This window comes from Erythrolamprus reginae, chromosome 4 (assembly GCF_031021105.1).
Source record: "Erythrolamprus reginae isolate rEryReg1 chromosome 4, rEryReg1.hap1, whole genome shotgun sequence".
Taxonomy (NCBI): Eukaryota; Metazoa; Chordata; class Lepidosauria; order Squamata; family Dipsadidae; genus Erythrolamprus; species Erythrolamprus reginae.
In genome coordinates this window covers 117,413,308-117,432,876 of record NC_091953.1, presented here as the reverse complement: position 1 = coordinate 117,432,876, position 19,569 = coordinate 117,413,308, and positions in this window count along the sequence as shown.

Sequence of the window (19,569 nt, the reverse complement as noted above, 5' to 3'; positions counted from 1 at the left end):
TGGCGTCCCCAACCCTCTGGAACCAGCTCCCCCCTGAGATTAGAACTGCCCCCACCCTCCTGGCCTTTCGTAAGCTCCTTAAAACCCACCTCTGCCGTCAGGCATGGGGGAACTGAGATAACTTCCCCAGGCCTATACTGTTTATGTATGGTATGTTGTGTGTATGTTTTCTTAAATTATGGGTTTTTAATTTTAATTATTAGATTTGTTTTGTACAGTGTTTTTCTATTACTGTTGTGAGCCGCCCTGAGTCTGCGGAGAGGGGCGGCATACAAATTAAATAAATAAATAAATAAATAAATAAATAAATAAATAAACAAACAAACAAACAAACAGACAAATAAACAGACAGATAAACAAACAAACAAACAAACATAAATAATGGGGTTCAGCTTGGTGGACATGGCAGGGGAAGGACAGTGTAAAATCCTAAATACCGTCCCACTTCTATCGGAGGTTTCTGTAAAATCTCCATTTCTTCCCGATCAGCTGGGACTCGGGAAGTATATAATAGTTGGAGGTGGGACCAGTCAGAGGTGGCATTTACCAATTCTCCAAACTACTGAAAATTTCCACTACGGGTTCTCCAGAACTGGTCAGAACCTTTTGAATCCCACCTCTGTTCACATCAGAGGTGGGTTCCTCCCAGTTCTGTCCAATTTGCCTCAATCTATAGCAATCTGCTGATGATGTCACAATGACATCATGGAACCGGTTCTGTTGGAGCTGGTCCGTGGATGCCATCATCTCTTTTTTTTAATTTAAAAAAAAAACATTTAAAAATTTTCCAAGTTATATTGTTCTTCTGCTCATGCATAGGAGCCAAGTTTCCCGCACCGCACATTCGTTCCCATCTTTTTTTCAGAAGTTTTTTTTTTGGGGGGGGGTATTTTGGGTGATTTTTCAGCACATGCAGCACAACTCCACAGCATGGGAGGAAGCAAACCAGCAGCGAGGTAAGTTAGAACCCACCCCTGGCTCACATGAGTGTACTTCTCCCATTCCATGCACACCCCAGCTCCAAAATAGATGCCTTTTATGCAGTGACTTGTTGTGGTTAGCTCTGGCCCAGCTCCTGCCCCAAGGACTGTGGATGTAGGGGAGACATCCACATGCTGCAGGCCTGTTTTGCCCCCGGTGGAATCTTCTGAGGAAGGCTCCTCTGACCAAGAAGACATGAGCGACAGGGAGGAGGAGAGTGTGACAGACAGCTCAGAAGGAGATCAATTATCTAGCTCCTCCTTGGATTCAGAACAAGAGTTAATGATACAGCCACGCATGCGGAGAGCGATGCATAGGCGACAACAACTGAGACATTATTATCACAGAAAATGAGGCCACCTGTGGTTGGGTGGGGCTGTGGTAAGTAGTGAGGCTGCTATAAATAGCAGCCTGTGGGTTTGGCCATTGTGGAGAATTATCTGATCGTCGTGTTTAATGACTGCTTTACTGACTTTGACCTTTTGTGTGCTGATTTTCCCCCGCTTTGAAACTAAACCAGAGCAAAGTGTGTTTCACTTTGTGAAAGAAGAAGGACTATAAATTGCCTCACAGCTGCAAGCTAAGTATCACAGAACTGATAAGGGACTTGTACAAATTACCAGTTTGTTTGGAGACCAGTGCTCTTTGCTATACCAAAAGAGGGCTTGGTTTAAGTGAATTTTCATTATAAAGAACATTGTTTTGACTTTTCAAACGTGTATATGTCTGAAATTTGTACCTGTGAATTTTTGGGAGCAGTGTACCAGAGAGCCCGACAGAACATGACTTATGCATTTTCTTTCAACATCTTTCAGTGCAAATTGGGTGTTCTGGGGTTAGCCGCTCCGAGTCTCCAGAGAGGGGTGGCAAATCTAATAAATAATTAAAAATAATTTTCGCTACCCCACTATGTTCCCCCCCGTCCGGGCAGTAGCCCACCCTTGATTATCTACTATATAAAGTGTATATACATACACGCACACACAGCTCTTCTAAAATTATACACATTCAACCTCATTTACTGCAATAGGAAAAACATACCCAGAGCCCAGAAGGGAAAAAATGAAAAAAAAATATCAAAATTTTGCTACCGGTACTGTGTACCTGACTGTACCCATAGGAGCCCATGACTGCTTTTATGTATGAAGACAGCATGTTTTCCAAATCTAGTGCAAAGTACTGTATTTTCTTCTATTCATAGACCCAAGATGCCATCGGGCATTTTTCAATCTATGATGGAATGACATTAGAAACAGCTATATATACTGTCAGATCTTTGAAACACCCAGTTACCATTTACTCAAAAGTAGAGTCTTTTCAGAGTTTCACATTCAAAGACTGATAATAACTCAAGATAATTATTATAATATTTGACTGCATGCCTCTAAGTGTTTGTTTTTACTCTTTTATTATTGGGTATTAAGTCAACACATTTCAATTATAGATTTTTCTCCATGCAATTTTGGCATCTCACAATTGACAGTCCTCCTTTGTGACACTAATAATGTAATACATAAACTAACCTTTTACTCTTCTGGACATGAATGCACAGTAATGTAATGATTTCAAATGAGAATTGTAAAAATGAAAAAAAAAGAAATGTAAAATGAAAAAATGATAAAGAAAAAACCCCAGTTATCTCACCACCCGCAGCCTATTATATAGCCGCATGAAAAAAAGTATTCTTTTTGGAATACCTAATTTTTTCTGGCTGATTGGCTAGTAATAAAGGCTACCTTTCAAAAGTCAAGCCTTAGTACAGAGTGATATATATTTCATTGATAAATAAAATGAATGAGATAATTTTAAGAACATTTGAAAGATTTACAATAGAGTTAGGTTTGAGTGTCTTCATTAAAGAAAGGCTGTTAATTATTTTAGATTAAATCAGTACAGCAAGACGATTAATGTAATAATCCGAAGCTGATCAAAATCAAATTAAAGTGAATCATTAGAAACACAAAACAGTTCTGAGTACTATCTAGATGCCAGCCAAATAACATGAATAATCCCAATGTTCGGAATCCTCAGTTTGCTCAAATACCACAAATCAGCATTTCTACTTAAGAGAGTAATACAAGTATTGATTTTAAAAAAATCAGATAATATCATTAAATTCCAAACTGTTTATAATGCAATAAATGCTTTTTCAATAATCATGTTCCTTTGCTTTGCAGGTTCTCAAATTGACTCAGAGCTCTTAGCATGGTCAGAAAAACTACTCAGAGGAATTTTCAATAAGTGCTAAAAAAAATCATTATGGTTTCTCATGGTTCTTCTGGTTATAGATATATAAAGTCTATCTAAATGCACTCTTGTGCAGGAACTGAGAAGTCATTGTTCTGTGTCAGCCATAAGGATATTCGCCTGTGGTATGTTTATGCTATAATGGGCAGCCAATATTTTTACTGGCTTATTTTGTGGGTGTGGCTTGGTGATCATGTGACTGGGTAGGAGTGGCTTGCCCGCCATGTGATCAGGTGGGAGTGGCTTGAACAATCATCATAGTTCAAGTGAACTGTTAAGTCCTCGACTTACAACCTCACCAGTATCGCTGGTGGTTCCTAGAGAGGCCCCACAGAGGCTTCTCTCTGCCTTTTCCGGTTACAGTTTCAGAGGCTTGGGTTTGTAAGTGGAAAACAGTTCTTGAGAAGAGGCAAAAAAAATCTTAAACATCTGGTTCTTTTCTAGAAAAGTTCGTAAGTAGAGGCGTTCTTAGGTAGAGGTACCACTGTACTTAAGCAGTGGTTCACCAGGAGCCCTAGATGTCTCTCACAGCTAACAGCTGTTGAACTAGGTACCACTTATTCTAGCCTATGAATCCTATGTTTTTATTTTTGTGGTTTTGTTTTGTTTTTCTTAAGTGTAACACCCTACTTGGAATTGCACCACTGAATTGTGATGAACTGAGTTATAGTTCACAAGGTGTATGCTTTTTAATAAGATCGGTAGTCAGAAAGGGTGCTACCAGACCACTTCTGCTTATTGGGCTGTTAAATTATATTTACAGAGGAGGCATGGTTTGATCTGACCACTGGTTGCTGTCTGCTGGCAGCAGAATACAGTTGATACAATTCTATTTTAGCAAGTCACACTTTAAATCAATTCCCATGTACAGCTTCTGCTAAAATGGAGTCTTTAAAAAAAAATCTTTTCCTAAAATCCATATGGGGCAGCTTCTATATACTTTCAATTTTATTGATGGTAGATTTGTGAAAGGTAACTGAGATCTGTCTTTCGGAAGAATTATCTGACCTGAAACAAAGAGGAAGTACCATTTGTTTTATTATTATTATTATTATTTATTAGATTTGTATGCTGCCCCTCTCCGAAGACTCCGAATACTTTTTGTAAAATATTCCAGGCTTTCTTGAAGATTCTCCCTGTCCTCTCCTACTCCTTACCAGGTATTCATCTGGCTAGCATCCTTAGTCTGGTTAGCTTCAGCACATTATTTTATCTCCTGGTCAGGGCTTTAAAAAAAACCTTATTCAGAGACACCGACCCATTCCTCGAATACAACTCATTTGTCTGGAACCCAGACCACATTTCAGACATAAACACCCTAGAAAATGTCCAGAGATACTTTACTAGAAGAGCCCTCTACTCCTCCACTCGTAACAGAATATCCTATGCAACTAGACTTACAATCCTAGGTTTAGAAAGCTTAGAACTATGTCATCTTAAACACGACGCAAGCATAGCCCATAAAATCATCTGCTACACCGTTCTTCCTGTCAACGATTACTTCAGCTTCAACCACAACAACACATGAGCACACAACAGATACAAACTTAAAGTGAACCATACTTTAAGTAAAGACATACTTTACTTAAAGTAAAGTGAGTTCTAGGTTGCCTGTCTCCTTGATTAATTCCCACCCATTGTTTCTTGTCTTGCTTTTTAATGCTCTGGACAATAGGTTGACCTCCTCTTATTTGTGGTAACCCCTCAAATATTGGAACACTGCTATTATGTCACCTCTGGTCCGTCTACACTAGTCTACACTAGTCGTCCAATTGCTGCAAATGATCTTCGTATATTTTAATCTCCATCCCTATAATTATCTTTGTTGCTCTTTTCTGTACTTCATAGTGTTTCTTTTCACTTAGAATTGTGGTACCCATGTTTCTATGAAAAAAGTAGTTTAAAACAGCTGCTTATTTGAACTTTTTCTGAAATGAAGCATCATTTCAAAGGGTTATACAGCCATAATTAACACATTATGTTATAATTACTGAAAAGTTTGACACCATTACAACACACCTGCATATGATAATAGGGAATGTTACTCTGCACTTACCAGTCTTTGTTAATATAATATATGCTGAAAGAGGCTCACATCTGAGTCGAAATATGTAAGATTTCACTGTTTTATGTGTCAGAGGACTTTGTAGGAAACATTCCTGTTTTTCACTCAATTATAAAATTGAAAAACTTGACACAACTTACATGATTTATTTTGTTGTGCAGAACACTTTCCCACTGAACAATAATAATTCATCTCGGGTAGCAAAACGAATTGAAAGTTTCCAGTATGAAATGCACCAATTTAGATAATGCGTCATTCATTCCCTTCAGAAGGTGTACTATCAACATTATCCATTTTTGTTCCATATATTTGGTGAGTATGTAAAAGTCTAGCTACTAAAAGGTTTCTGAAAATGCAGCTATTATGTTCAAACATACTTGTACCCTCAAATATAATTAGGGATGCACTGTTAATATTATCTATTATTTACGTAAAAGCTTTATTGCTTTTTTTAATAGCAAGTAGAGAGAAAAATTCTCTTCCAGAATGTTCTCATCCTAAAACAGGTGATTCAGTCTTGAAAATGGACTTTTTCATTTTCTCTTTCAATAGACTTATTTAGAACTTATTTCTATAAGTTAGCTTTACTAAGTTGTTTTTACTTTTCTATTGTAGTCTACCATAGGGTATAATTCTGAATCGGGTATCAAACTTATGGTGTCATATTGCCGTCACTTGAAGTTTCGTGGCATTTGCAGAGCTGGGTTGGGCATGGCCTGTGCATGAAGAATCCAGCCTGCGGGCCGCGAGTTTTGACACAATGTTTAGCTCACTCCCAGCTAGTCTTAACCCTGCTGTTCTGTTCAATAAAACTCCCTAATGTTATGTTCCCGGATCACCCTGACCCGGACCGAAAACTCTTCATTTGAAGTGCTTATGTTTGGTCAATTTGAAAGCTTTTTTCACTTGGAAACAAATTTGAACATTTCTGCACACATTGAAATGAAAATTGAAATGAAAAAATTAATGCTTATTGGTTTATTTTGCTGATAAAATGTACACCCCCCCCCCCTGTTTTTGTGAAAAGTGAAAATAATGGCACACAGCAAGGCCGGGGTGTGTGTATGGCCCTTTGGGGGCCAAAATAAACAAATAAGAATCATTTTTTTCAGTTCATTTCTATTTTTCTTATGATCAGGATTGTTCAATTTAGTATATCAAAACTTTTGAGGGAAAATTCCTTAGAGATTTGTAGCCTAAAAAAATATAAAGTGAAAATGGTTGCAAGCATCCAAGCCGGGGGGGAGGGGGCTTATTTCTGATTTTAAAAAACAAATAAGAATCATTTCTTTCAGTTCATTTATATTTTTCTTATATTCAGAAATGTTCAAACTACCAGTCCCACACCAACTTTAGTAAAATTGAACACATTTTGCAAGCTAAACTATCTATAAATTGAAAAAATGTTCACAAATAAAGGGGGGGTCTGCCTTTTATAATCAAAATAAAGCAATATGCATAGTTTTTTCAGTTCAATTTTCATATCATTGTGTGTAGAACTGTTCAGACTACTTTCCAAGTGAAAAAAGTTTTCAAATTGACCAAACATAAGCACTTCAAATTAAGAGTTTTCGGTCCGGGTCAGGGTGACCCGGAAACAGTACAAGTGTGACTTTTTTTTTCAGCAAGAAAGAAACCCCCCACTCCCCAAAAAAAATTCTCAGAGAGAGAACCCCTGAAATGATGAAAAGTCATGAAATTTCAAGTTTCAGATATGCAGGGAAATTTTTTTACAGGGTCTCAAACTTTGATTTCGGGTCTCACAGACCCGAACAGAACAGCAGGGTTTTAATTGCTTCAACATTACCTTTCTATTGCTTTACTTTGTTTTAAATTCCAGACTCTTCTTTCCTCTTAATTTGGCAGAATCTTTAGTTGTTATTCTGAGTTAAAATTCAGCCAAAAGCTGTTCCCAGGATCAATGACACATTTTGAAGTAGCAAGGTCAAGAAACAATATCAAGAAGGGTTTCTAAACCTTTTATTTGTCCATGCCGTATTCTCAAGATCTGATTCAGATCTCTAGGAATTCTTGTTCACCTTAAGCAAGCACCCAAATCCAGAACACAATGCTGGCATTTTGAAAATATAGAGCTACATAGCGGAGGCCTATGTTTTTCCTTAAGAGGAAATCGTATCAACTTTTCCAGTTATTCAAGTCTTATAATCTACACCCTCCCATTTTGATTGAAATAACCACTCTGACTTCCCAACTCATGTTCCTGATCCTCCCTGATTCTTTTTAATACCTTGCCTGTGGACAGAGCTTTGGCTTTCAAACTTGGGACTTGATCTTTTGCACTTCATTAGTTCTGATACCAAAGATACTTCACCAGAAGAGCCCTTCACTCCTCCACTCGAAACAGAATCCCCTACGAGACTAGACTTTCAATCCTGGGCCTAGAAAGCCTAGAACTAAGATGCCTTAAACAAGATCTAAGTATTGCCCACAAGATCATATGCTGCAACGTCCTGCCCGTCGGCGACTACTTCAGCTTCAACCACAACAACACAAGAGCACACAACAGATTTAAACTTAATATTAACCGCTCCAAATTTGACTGTAAAAAATATGACTTCAGTAACCGAGTTGTCGAAGCATGAAACTCATTACCGGACTCCATAGTGTCATCCCCAAACCCCCAACACTTTACCCTTACATTATCCACGGTTGACCTATCCAGATTCCTAAGAGGTCAGTAAGGGACGAGTACAAGTGCACTAGAGTGCCTTCCGTCCCCTGTCCTATTGCTCTCCTATATCTCCTATACCTTTCTTCTATTCCTATATCTCTTCTTCTATTCTTTCATTGATATGTTCTATTACTATATCTTCTTTTCTATTCTTTCACAGATATATTTTACTATGAGTATCTCCTCTATAACCTTCATCATGTATTTTACTATGTGTGTGTGTGTGTGCGTGTGAAGGGATTGGATACTGTAGCCTAGAGGATAATTCTCTGCCTTACAAGGCAAAGGTTGCAGGTTCAAGTCCCAGTGGGTATGGCTAGCTGATGAGGCCAAAATAAGGCCGAAATAGATCTATCCTAGTCTCCCTTAATTTTCAAATTCAGCTTAAACATGTGACACATACAGATAGAATTGTCGGCTATCAATAAAATTAACTGCCTTGGAAATGGCCCTGGGTTGGGCCGAGAGGCAAAAAAGGAGCTGTGATGTTTCCTTCAATATACCAGGGTGATTCGACACAAAATGTAACCCTTCCCTGGTACAGAGCTGAAGGGATTGGATACTGTAGCCTAGAGGATAATTCTCTGCCTTACAAGGCAAAGGTTGCAGGTTCAAGTCCCAGTGGGTATGGCTAGCTGATGAGGCCAAAATAAGGCCGAAATAGATCTATCCTAGTCTCCCTTAATTTTCAAATTCAGCTTAAACATGTGACATACACACACACACACACACACACACATATACCTACCCACTAAATCTCTCATTGTGTATTGGACTAACTAACTAACTAACCAACCAAACAAACAATCAAACAAACAAACAAACAAACAAATAAGTGATCTGAACCTTATGGTAGCCTTTAGGGAAGCAGCAGATTTACCAAGATGCTTTGCTACAAATCTCTGGCAAAAACACCAACTGCCTACATACCTTTAGCTAATTTACAACCTTCCATTTGAGCACTATCACTTTCTCTAATACTGCCTTTAATGATTTATAGCCAAGTCAATAAACATCAGAGATCTGTAAGTGGTAGCTCTCTGCCTGCTTCTCATCTCAATCAGGATAATTCACCCATATGAAGATAGGAACAACATTTGCCCTGTCAAATCCTTTGAAGCCCGATGTCTGAGAGAACATAGAGCACAACATCCAGAAAGTCCTTCAATAATTGCCGATGTAACTGATCTGGTCTTGAAGTCTTTAACCCACTCTTACTATATTTTTTCAAACAGCCCTTCTCCAAAAAGGAGAGGTAATAATCCACTAGTCATTTTTTAAAAAGGGGTGTTTTAATTCTTGCCTCAATCAAAATGTTCTCATCGCCTAAAACGTCGCCTAAAACACAATGTAAGTATTGCCCACAAGATCATATGCTGCAACATTCTACCTGTCAATGACTACTCCAGCTTCAATCACAACAACACAAGAGCACACAACAGATTCAAACTTAATATTAACCGCTCCAAACTTGACTGTAAAAAATATGACTTCAGCAACCGAGTTGTCGAAGCGTTGAACTCATTACCTGACTCAGTAGTGTCAACCCTTAACCCGCAACATTTTTCCCTTAGATTATCCACGATTGACCTCTCCAGGTTCCTTAGAGGTCAGTAAGGGGCGAGCATAAGTGCACCAGTGTGCCTTCCGTCCCCTGTCCAATTGTCTCTCCTTATCTCATTTATCTTTTCTTCCTTTCAAATATGTTCATCTATACTTTTATATGTTTTCTTCTATTCTTTTCTTTATTTATATTATTACATATCTATTCTCTTCAATGTGTATTATGTATTGGACAAAATAAATAAATAAATAAATAAACAAACAAACAAATGAACAAACAAACAAACAAATGAACAAACAAACAAACAAACAAATAAATAAAATAAAATATGTACACAGAAATTACTGAACCTTTTCCATTCAGGTGGAAAGAACTTGACCATTTCTCATACATGTCATCCTTGACTTATAACTTTTTTTTCCTCAGGTCCCAAAAGACTATTGTACATGTGTGAGTGCCCACACCCATAGTTCAATGTCTGGGAAGGGCAAAAACAGCTTTTCCAAGCCCCCTCAGAGGCCGTCTGGAGGCCAGAAATGGCCCATTTCCTGACTTCTGTTGTGCCCAGTAGGACCATTTTCACCCTCCCCAGGCGCCAGAGGCTTCCCTGGAGCCTTTTGAGAGTGAAGATGGCCTCTCCCTCCCCCAGAGGCCCTCTGGAAGCCAAAAACATCCTCCCGGACCCTCTGAAACTCAGCTGGCTGGCATGCACATGTGCGCTAGAGCTTGTGTAACAGCAAATATGGCTCCGTGTGCTATTTGTGGCATGCATGCCATAGGTTCGCCATCACTGGTCTATAAGATGCTGCATCCACCATAAAAGAGGCTCTTCTCCCAAGTTTATATAGATCCACATTCGGGTGAAAATTGGTTGATATGCCAACTTTCCATATGAAGATTAAACATAGAGGTTGCGTCTACTTGAATATAGAGGATGAAACTGTTCCAATACTTCCTTTATATATACTGGCAATTGGAGTTAACAAATTAACCCCTTAAACTCTCCTTAAAGCCCTTCAGATCTGGTTTGCAAGGTGATTCCAAACATACTGATCATCTCTTGCCAGGAATAACTCTTTGTGACCTCTCCTTGCTCTTTTCTTTCCATAGATAAATTATATCCCTCTTTGACAGGGCCTGTAAAATTTTAGTACTCAGTGAGATAGGGATCCATTTTTATAAAACAATCAGTATTCATACATCAATCAATAAAGTAATCTGATGTTACTGATTGTGATTAATTCATGTAACATCCAATATATGTTAGTGTTTTATATGAATAAAATATCAAGTGCATTTTGTTCCAAGGATCTTATAATGCAAATATTTATGTTCTTATCTTATTTACCAGACTGATATCTGGTAAATGTGAGTATGTTGGCCACAATATTTGTCTCAGACATCAACTTAAAAAGGGTCCAGTTTAATTTAAACTAATGGGGTGGCTGCCTCAGGATTAATTTTAAATCTAAAAAACTTACTGCCTTGTCCTCACATTGACATGGGATATGTATGTGTATTTATTTATTTATTGTTAGAGTGGGAAGGGACCATGCGGGTCATCAAGTCCAACCCCCTGCCTAAGCAGGACCCCTATAGCATCCCAGCCAAATGGCAGTCCAATTTCCTCTTTAAAATGTCCAGAGTATTGGAGTTCACAACGTCCGCTGGTAGGTTGTTCCACTGGTTGATCGTTCTGACCATCAGGAAGTTCTTCCTTATTTCCAGGTTGAATCTCTCCTTGGTCAGCTTCCAGCCGTTGTTCCTCGTCCGGCCCTCCGGTGCCTTGGAGAATAAAGTGATCCCCTCCTCTCTGTGGCAACCCCTCGTATACCTGTAGACTGCTATCATGTCCCCTCTGGCCCTCCTTTTCTCTAGGCTATCCATGCCCAGTTCCTGCAGTCTCTCTTCGTAAGTCTTGGTTTCTAGACCCCTGATCATTTTGGTTGCTCTTTTCTGCACCTTCTCCAGAGTTTCAATGTCTTTTTTGAAGTGTGGTGGCCAGAACTGAACACAGTACTCCGGGTGTGGTCTGACCAGGGCGTAGTAGAGTTGTATTAAGACTTCCTGGTCTTGGAGTGCATTCCCCTGTTGATGCAGCTTAAGATTGTGTTGGCTTTTTTTGGCTGCTGCTGCACATTGTTGGCTCATGTTTAGTTGATTATCCACCAAGACTCCGACATCTCTTTCGCTGTCGCTACTGCTGAGAGGGGTTTCTCCCAGGCTGTATGTGTGTCCAGGTTTTTTTTTTTACCTAGGTGAAGGACTTTGCTCTTGTCAATGTTGAACATCATTTTGTTGGTGTGGGCCCACTGTGTTAGTCTGTCCAGGTCTTTCTGTAATTTGAGCCTGTCTTCAAGGGTGTTGACTACCCCTGCCAGCTTGGTGTCGTCTGCAAATTTGATTAGTGTAGATGGGAGGGAGAGGGAAGGGAAGAGAAGATTATAAATTTGTCACTTGTACACTTTTCTGAAACCTGTCAGCTTTCACAAATACAGCATTTTCATGCTAGATCCCTTTGAATCTTATTGTTTTCTAACAGAAACATCTCTCTGATTATTTTTATAGAATTGAATATCACTGTAAACATAGTTGATGCTTCAGTGGGCATTAGTACAGATTGCAAGTCTCACGGGGCAGAGAGTTAGGCAAGGAGAACCTTTATAGATTTTGCTATTTTTTTAAAAAAGTGTCTCTTGTTTTGGGAAGTCATGCATTTCTTATGAAAATAGCAGACCTTCTAATGCTGTTTAATAAAAGACTCCATGACAAATTATGAACGGATGGGTGCAATATTAGAGCTTAATTTAGGATGGAAAAACAGTGAAAACATTTCTAAGACTGAAAAACATCGAGGGGGAGGGGAAAAGATTTGATTCTCTCATTCAGTACATAATGTTCTGGTGCTGGCTCATCTACAAAATGATTGCTTTCTGCAGTGACTGTGAATATTGCAGCTGATGCTCACAAACTCAGCTATAGTACAGGCGAGAGAAAAATTCTGTTTTTCTTCTATGAGCTCAGAGCACCAAACATTGCACCACTTCAACCTTTTTTTCTTTTCTTTTCTTTTTTTTCTCTATTTATTTCTTTTATTCAAATATTTACCTTCGGGACTGCCTTCTGCCACACAAATCCCAGCGACTGATTAGGTCCCACAGAGTTGGCCTTCTCTGGGTTCCGTCGACAAAACAATGTCGTCTGGCAGGACCCAGGGGAAGAGTTTTCTCTGTGGCGGCCCCAGCCCTCTGGAATCAACTTCCTGCCGGAGATTAGGACTTCCCCCACCCTCCTTGCCTTTCACAAACTGTTGAAAACCCACTTATGTCACCAGGCATGGGGAAATTGATATACACCCCTCAGCTGTTCCGTTTTATGTTTGATTTGTTTGGGTTGTATGATTGTTTTCTTAATAAGGGTTTTAAAATTGTTTTTATGTTTGTTTATGTTTATGTTTATTTAGATTTGTATGCCACCCCTCTCCGCAGACTCAGGGCGGCTCACAACAAAGTGAAAAAACAGTTTACAACAAATCCAAATTTCTACTAAAAACATTTTAAAAACCCCGTTTTCTAAACACACATACATACACACATACCATTCATAAATTGTATATGCCCGGGGGAGATGTCTCAGTTCCCCCATGCCTGATGGCACAGGTGGGTCTTAAGGAGCTTATGAAAGGCAAGGAGAGTAGGGGCAGTTCTAATCTCCCGGGGGAGTTGGTTCCAGAGGGCTGGGGCCGCCACAGAGAAGGCTCTTCCCCTGGGGCCTGCCAACCGACATTGTTTAGTTGACAGGACCTGGAGAAGGCCCACTGTGTGGAACCTAATCGGTCACTGGGATTCGTGCGGCAGCAGGCGGTCTCGGAGATATTCTGGTCCAGTGCCATGAAGGGCTTTAAAGGTCATAACCAACACTTTGAATTGTGACCGGAAGTTGATCGGCAACCAATGCAGACTGCGGAGTGTTGGTGAAACATGGGCATACCTAGGTAGGCCCATGACTGCTCTCGCAGCTGCATTCTGCACGATCTGAAGTTTCTGAACACTTTTCAAAGGTAGCCCCATGTAGAGAGCATTACAGTAGTCGAACCTCGAGGTGATGAGGGCATGAGTGACTGTGAGCAGTGAGTCCCGGTCCAGATAGGGCCGCAACTGGTGCACCAGGCGAACCTGGGCAAATGCCCCCCTCGCCACAGCTGAAAGATGGTTCTCTAATGTGAGCTGTGGATCGAGGAGGATGCCCAAGTTGCGGACCCTCTCCGAGGGGGTCAATAGTTCCCCCCCAGGGTAATGGAAGGACAGATGGAATTGTCCTTGGGAGGCAAAACCCACAGCCACTCCATCTTATCCGGGTTGACTTTGAGTCTGTTGACACCCATCCAGGCCCCAACAGCCTCCAGACACCGGCACATCACTTCCACTGCTTCGTTGACTGGACATGGGGTGGAGATGCAGAGCTGGGTATCATCAGTGTACTGATGATACCTCACCCCATGCCCTTGGATGATCTCACCCAGCGGTTTCATGTAGATATTAAATAGCAGGGGGGAGAGGACCGACCCCTGAGGCACCCCACAAGGGAGAGACCTCGGAGTCAACCTCTGACCCCCCCACTAACACTGACTGCGACCGGCCGGAGAGGTAGGAGGAGAACCACTGGAGAACAGTGCCTCCCACCCCCAACCCCTCCAGCCGGTGCAGAAGGATACCATGGTCGATGGTATCAAAAGCCGCTGAGAGGTCAAGAAGCACCAGGACAGAGGATAAACCCCTGTCCCGGGCCCGCCAGAGATCATCCATCAACGCGACCAAAGCAGTTTCCGTGCTGTAACTGGGCCTGAAACCCGACTGCTGGGGACCTAGATAATCGGCTTCTTCCAAGGATCGCTAGAGCTGGAGTGCCACCATCTTCTCGACAACCTTCCCCATAAAGGGAAGGTTGGAGACTGGGCGGTAGTTATTAAGTACGGCTGGGTCCAGGGAAGGCTTCTTGAGGAGGGGGCGCACGAGCGCCTCTTTATAGGAGGATGGGAAGGATCCCCTCCCCAAGGAAGCGTTGATATTGGATTTGTATTTTGTATTGCTTGTTGTGATCCGCTTCAAGTCCTCGGAGAAGGGTGGCATACAAATCTAATAAATTATTATTATTATTATTATTATTATTATTATTATTATTATTACATTAATTATTTCTTTTTTCCTCATAGCAAAATTATTGCAGACCAAGGGACTACTTTTTCACCACATCACACCCTATGAATCTGGTTATGCACATTCAAAATGGACTAAGTAAGGTAGTATATCAGTCAAAGGAGCGCAGTCAAAATATTTACTGACCCCTCTCATTCTGGATGCTATAGAGCACTGCACACCAAGACAACTAGACACAAGAAGTATAGTGTAGGGTCTCCTGCCTAAGCAGGGGGTTGGACTAGAAGACCTCTAAGTTCCCTTCCAACTCTGTTGTTGTTGTTGTTGTTGTTGTTGTTGTTGTTATTATCCCGTAAGAAATCAGACCAGATTATTTACGGGACTGCCTTCTGCCGCACAAATCCCAGCGGCCAGTTAGGTCACACAGAGTTGGCCTTCTCCAGGTCCCATCGAGCAGACAATGTCATCTGGCGGGACCTAGGCGAAGAGCCTTCTCTGTGGTGGCCCCGGCCCTCTGGAATCTGCTCCCTCTGGAGATTTGCACTGCCCCCACCCTCCTTGCCTTTCGCAAGAGCCTCAACACCCATTTATGTCACCAGGCATGGGGCAGTTAGATTATACCCCCCCTTTCTGGCCATTAAATGTTATGTGTGGAAATGATTGAGTTATTGACTGCTTTTTAATGTAATGGGATTTTAGTTTATGGTTTTTAATTATTAGGCTTGTACACATATTGTTTTTGTATTGTGTTCTGTGAACCACCCCGAGTCTTCGGAGGGGGGTGGCATACAAGTCTAAGAAATTATTATTATTATTATTATTATTATTATTATTATTATTATTATTATTATCAGTTCCCCCCCCCCAACACCATCACTCTGCTAAACAAATAATTCCATCACCATTGTCAAACTATTCACTAAGGCTGCATTATTATTACTATTAGTCTTCTCATTGTTCCTATCACCTATCTCCTCCCACTTATGGCTGTAACTTGTATATAAATATATATAGTTATTATTTATTGTTCCCTGATTGCTTATTGGTACCCTAGGACAATCATAAGTGTTGTACCTCATGATTCTTGACAAATGTATCTTTTCTTTTATGAACACTGATGCACCAAAGACAAATTCCTTGTGTGTTCAATCACACTTGGCCAATACAGAATTCTATTCTATTCTGTTCTGTTCTGTTCTATTCTATTCTCTACGTGTTGATATTGCTAAACTGAACTAGTCACTATCCATTCATACTAGGTAGCACACTGATATCAGTGATGGAAAAGCATTATTACTAGGTGGCAGACAATTATTAATTCAGCATAACTCTCTGTCAAGGCCATCAAGAAATTAACCAAAGCTTCATTAACATCAAAGATTGGAGGGTTGTGCTTTAAAGATACCCAAAAGTTCCAATTACTTTTCACTTCAACAGTGAAGCAATTATTGTGTTTATTGCTTCATTCTTATCTGCAATAAATATTTCATCCCAGCTGAGTCATCCCAAAAAACCTTCTGCCAAGTTAAACCAAGGAGTTAAGCATCTGATGAGCTATGATCTACTCTGATGCAAAGCTTGATAACTGGGAGCAAATAAAAAAGGCAAAGAGAAAGAAAATTTCTTTGCAAGCAATAGTATAGGTGGTAACTATCTCCCTGCTTCAATATTCCTTTTCTTTTTTCTTTCTCTTTTTAAGTTTAAACACAAAAAGATGGAGGAAGGGAGTGAGAAAGCGGGACACAGAGGGAAAGAGAGGAAAAAGAGAATGCAAGAACGATCCATCTGTTAAACTACTGAAGTTTGCAGATGATACAACAGTGATCGGACTCATTCGAGACAATGATGAATCTGCATACAGACGGGAAGTTGAACAACTATCCTTGTGGTGTGACCAGAACAATCTAGAACTGAACACACTCAAAACCGTAGAAATGGTGGTAGACCTTAAGAGAAACCCTTCCACCCTTCCACCTCTCACAATACTAGACAACACAGTATCAACAGTAGAGACCTTCAAATTTCTAGGTTCTATCATATCTCAAGACCTAAAATGGTCACCTAACATCAAAAAACATCATCAAAATAGCACAACAAAGAATGTTCTTTCTGCACCAGCTCAGGAAGCTCAAACTGCCCAAGGAGCTGCTGATACAGTTCTACAGAGGAATCATTGAGTCTGTCATCTGCACCTCTATAACTGTCTGGTTTGGTGCTGCAACCTAACAGGACCGACACAGACTTCAGAGGACAATCAGAACTGCAGAAAAAACAATTGCTGCCAACCTGCCTTCCATTGAGGACCTGTATACTGCACTAATCAAAAAGAGGGCGGGGAAAATATTTACTGACCCCTCACATCTTGGACACAAGCTGTTTCAACTCCTACCCTCAAAACGTCGCTACAGAGCACTGCACACCAAGACAACTAGACACAAGAACAGGTTTTTTTCCGAATGCCATCACTCTGCTAAACAAATAATTCCCTCAACACTGTCAGAATTTCTACTAAATCTGCACTTCTATTCTACTAGTTTTTCTCATCATTCCTATCACCCACTTAATCCCATGTTGACTGTATGACTGTAAGATTTTTATTAATATTGCTTCTTCATTGCTTATTTGACCCCTATGACAATCATTAAGTATCATACCACATGATTCTTGAGAAATGTATATTTTATTTTAGATATGCTGAGAGCATATGCACCAAGACAAATTCCTTGTGTGTCCAATCACACTTGGCCAATAAAAATTCTATTCTATTCTATTCTATTTAAAGTCAGGCTTAACATCTGCTGCTTATTTGGGTAGCACAATGCAGTTTTCTTAATAACAATATAAAAGTAGTTTGACACTGTATTCCTTTGAAATGTTTTCCTTCTGGCTTTCCAACTTAACCCCCCAATCCTGGGTCTTTTTGTTTCTGTGTCTTTCTTTTGATTTCGTCTGCTCTAACCAGTTCTGACTTGGCTTAGATTCGTTTTGAGATCAGCCAAGGTTGGGTAAGTATTGCCACTTGCTATCTGATGCACGTAAGGTTAAGAGGAAAAAGAAAAGAAAGGCAGATAGACTAAGTCATCCCCTGCAGTGTAAAATATCTTTTTCTATACCTTACTTGAATTCTTTATGGAAATACTTTCATTACAAGTGAAAGAGGCAGGAAAATATGCCATTTCTGGCTGAGAGAAGAGAATTACTGAAATTCAGAGGGCAGGATTACTCAAAAACTGGTATCTTTCCAGGAACATGTAGTCAGTTGATGAATAATGAGAAGGATTATTGGTAGGATTTGCAATATTTAATTGCAAATTGAAATATTCTTGAATTAAAGGCAATGGGAATACAAAAATCTCCTGTAATGTTTCTGAAATACCAAATGTTTGCATTTCTGCCCTATATTTATTTATTTATTTATTTATTTATTTATTTATTTATTTATTTATTTATTTATTTATTTATTTTGTCCAATACACAATGAGAGTTTTAGGTGTGTGTGTATGTATGTATATATATATATATATATATATATATATATATATATATATATATATATATATATATATATATATATATATATATGTTTTTCTTATGTCGGATTACCCTGGTATATTTAAGGAACGTCACAGCTCCTTTTTGCCTCTAGGCCCAACCCAGGACCACTACAAGGCAGTTAATATATTTATAGCCGACAACTATATTCTGTATGTGTTTCCAGCTGAAAACATTTTAACATATATATATATATATATATATATACACACACACACACACACACACACACACAGTAAAATACATGATGAAGGTTATAGAGGAGATACTCATAGTAAAAAATATCTATGAAATAATAGAAAAGAAGATATAGTAATAGAACATATCAATGAAAGAATAGAAGAAGAGATATAGGAATAGAAGAAAGGTATAGGAGATATAGGAGAGCAATAGGACAGGGGATGGAAGGCACTCTAGTGCACTTGTACTCGCCCCTTACTGACTTCTTAGGATCTGGATAGGTCAACCGTAGATAATCTAAGGGTAAATTGTTGGGGGTTTGGGGATGACACTATGGAGTCCGGTAATGAGTTCCACGCTTCGACAACTTGGTTACTGAAGTCATATTTTTTACAGTCAAGTTTGGAGCGGTTAATATTAAGTTTAAATCTGTTGTGTGCTCTTGTGTTGTTGTGGTTGAAGCTGAAGTAGTGGCCGACAGGCAGGACGTTGCAGCATATGATCTTGTGGGCAATACTTAGATCTTGTTTAAGGCGTCTTAGTTCTAGGCTTTCTATGCCCAGGATTTAAAGTCTAGTTTCATAGGGTATTCTGTTTTGAGTGGAGGAGTGAAGGGCTCTTCTGGTGAAGTATCTTTGGACATTTTCAAGGGTGTTGATGTCTGAGATGCGATATAGGTTCCAAACGGATGAGCTGTATTCAAGGATGGGTCTGGCAAAAGTTTTGTAAGCTCTGGTAAGTAGTGTGAGATTGCCAGAGCAGAAGCTACGTAGGATTAGATTTACAACTCTTGAAGCCTTCTTGGCTATGTTGTTGCAGTGGGCAACAACAAATATCAAGCCAGGGGTCACCCAGCAAACTAGTGGAGGAACACCAACTGCTGATGTCATTCTTCATTTCATTGCATTAATTTTTTGTGAGGTTGTAAGAGAGGAAAAAAAGAGACTGGGTGAGAAAGACAGACATCAAGAAGTCAACAATATCAGCAATATTAATCAAAGCCACATCCTCCTTTATGTGCATTGATGCATGTTAATAGAAGATGAGGTTGAATGCTCCTGATGAAGGGAAATCATACAGCCATGGGAGATCCCAAAAATAAGATACTGAATAAAACAAGAGTTCATGAAGG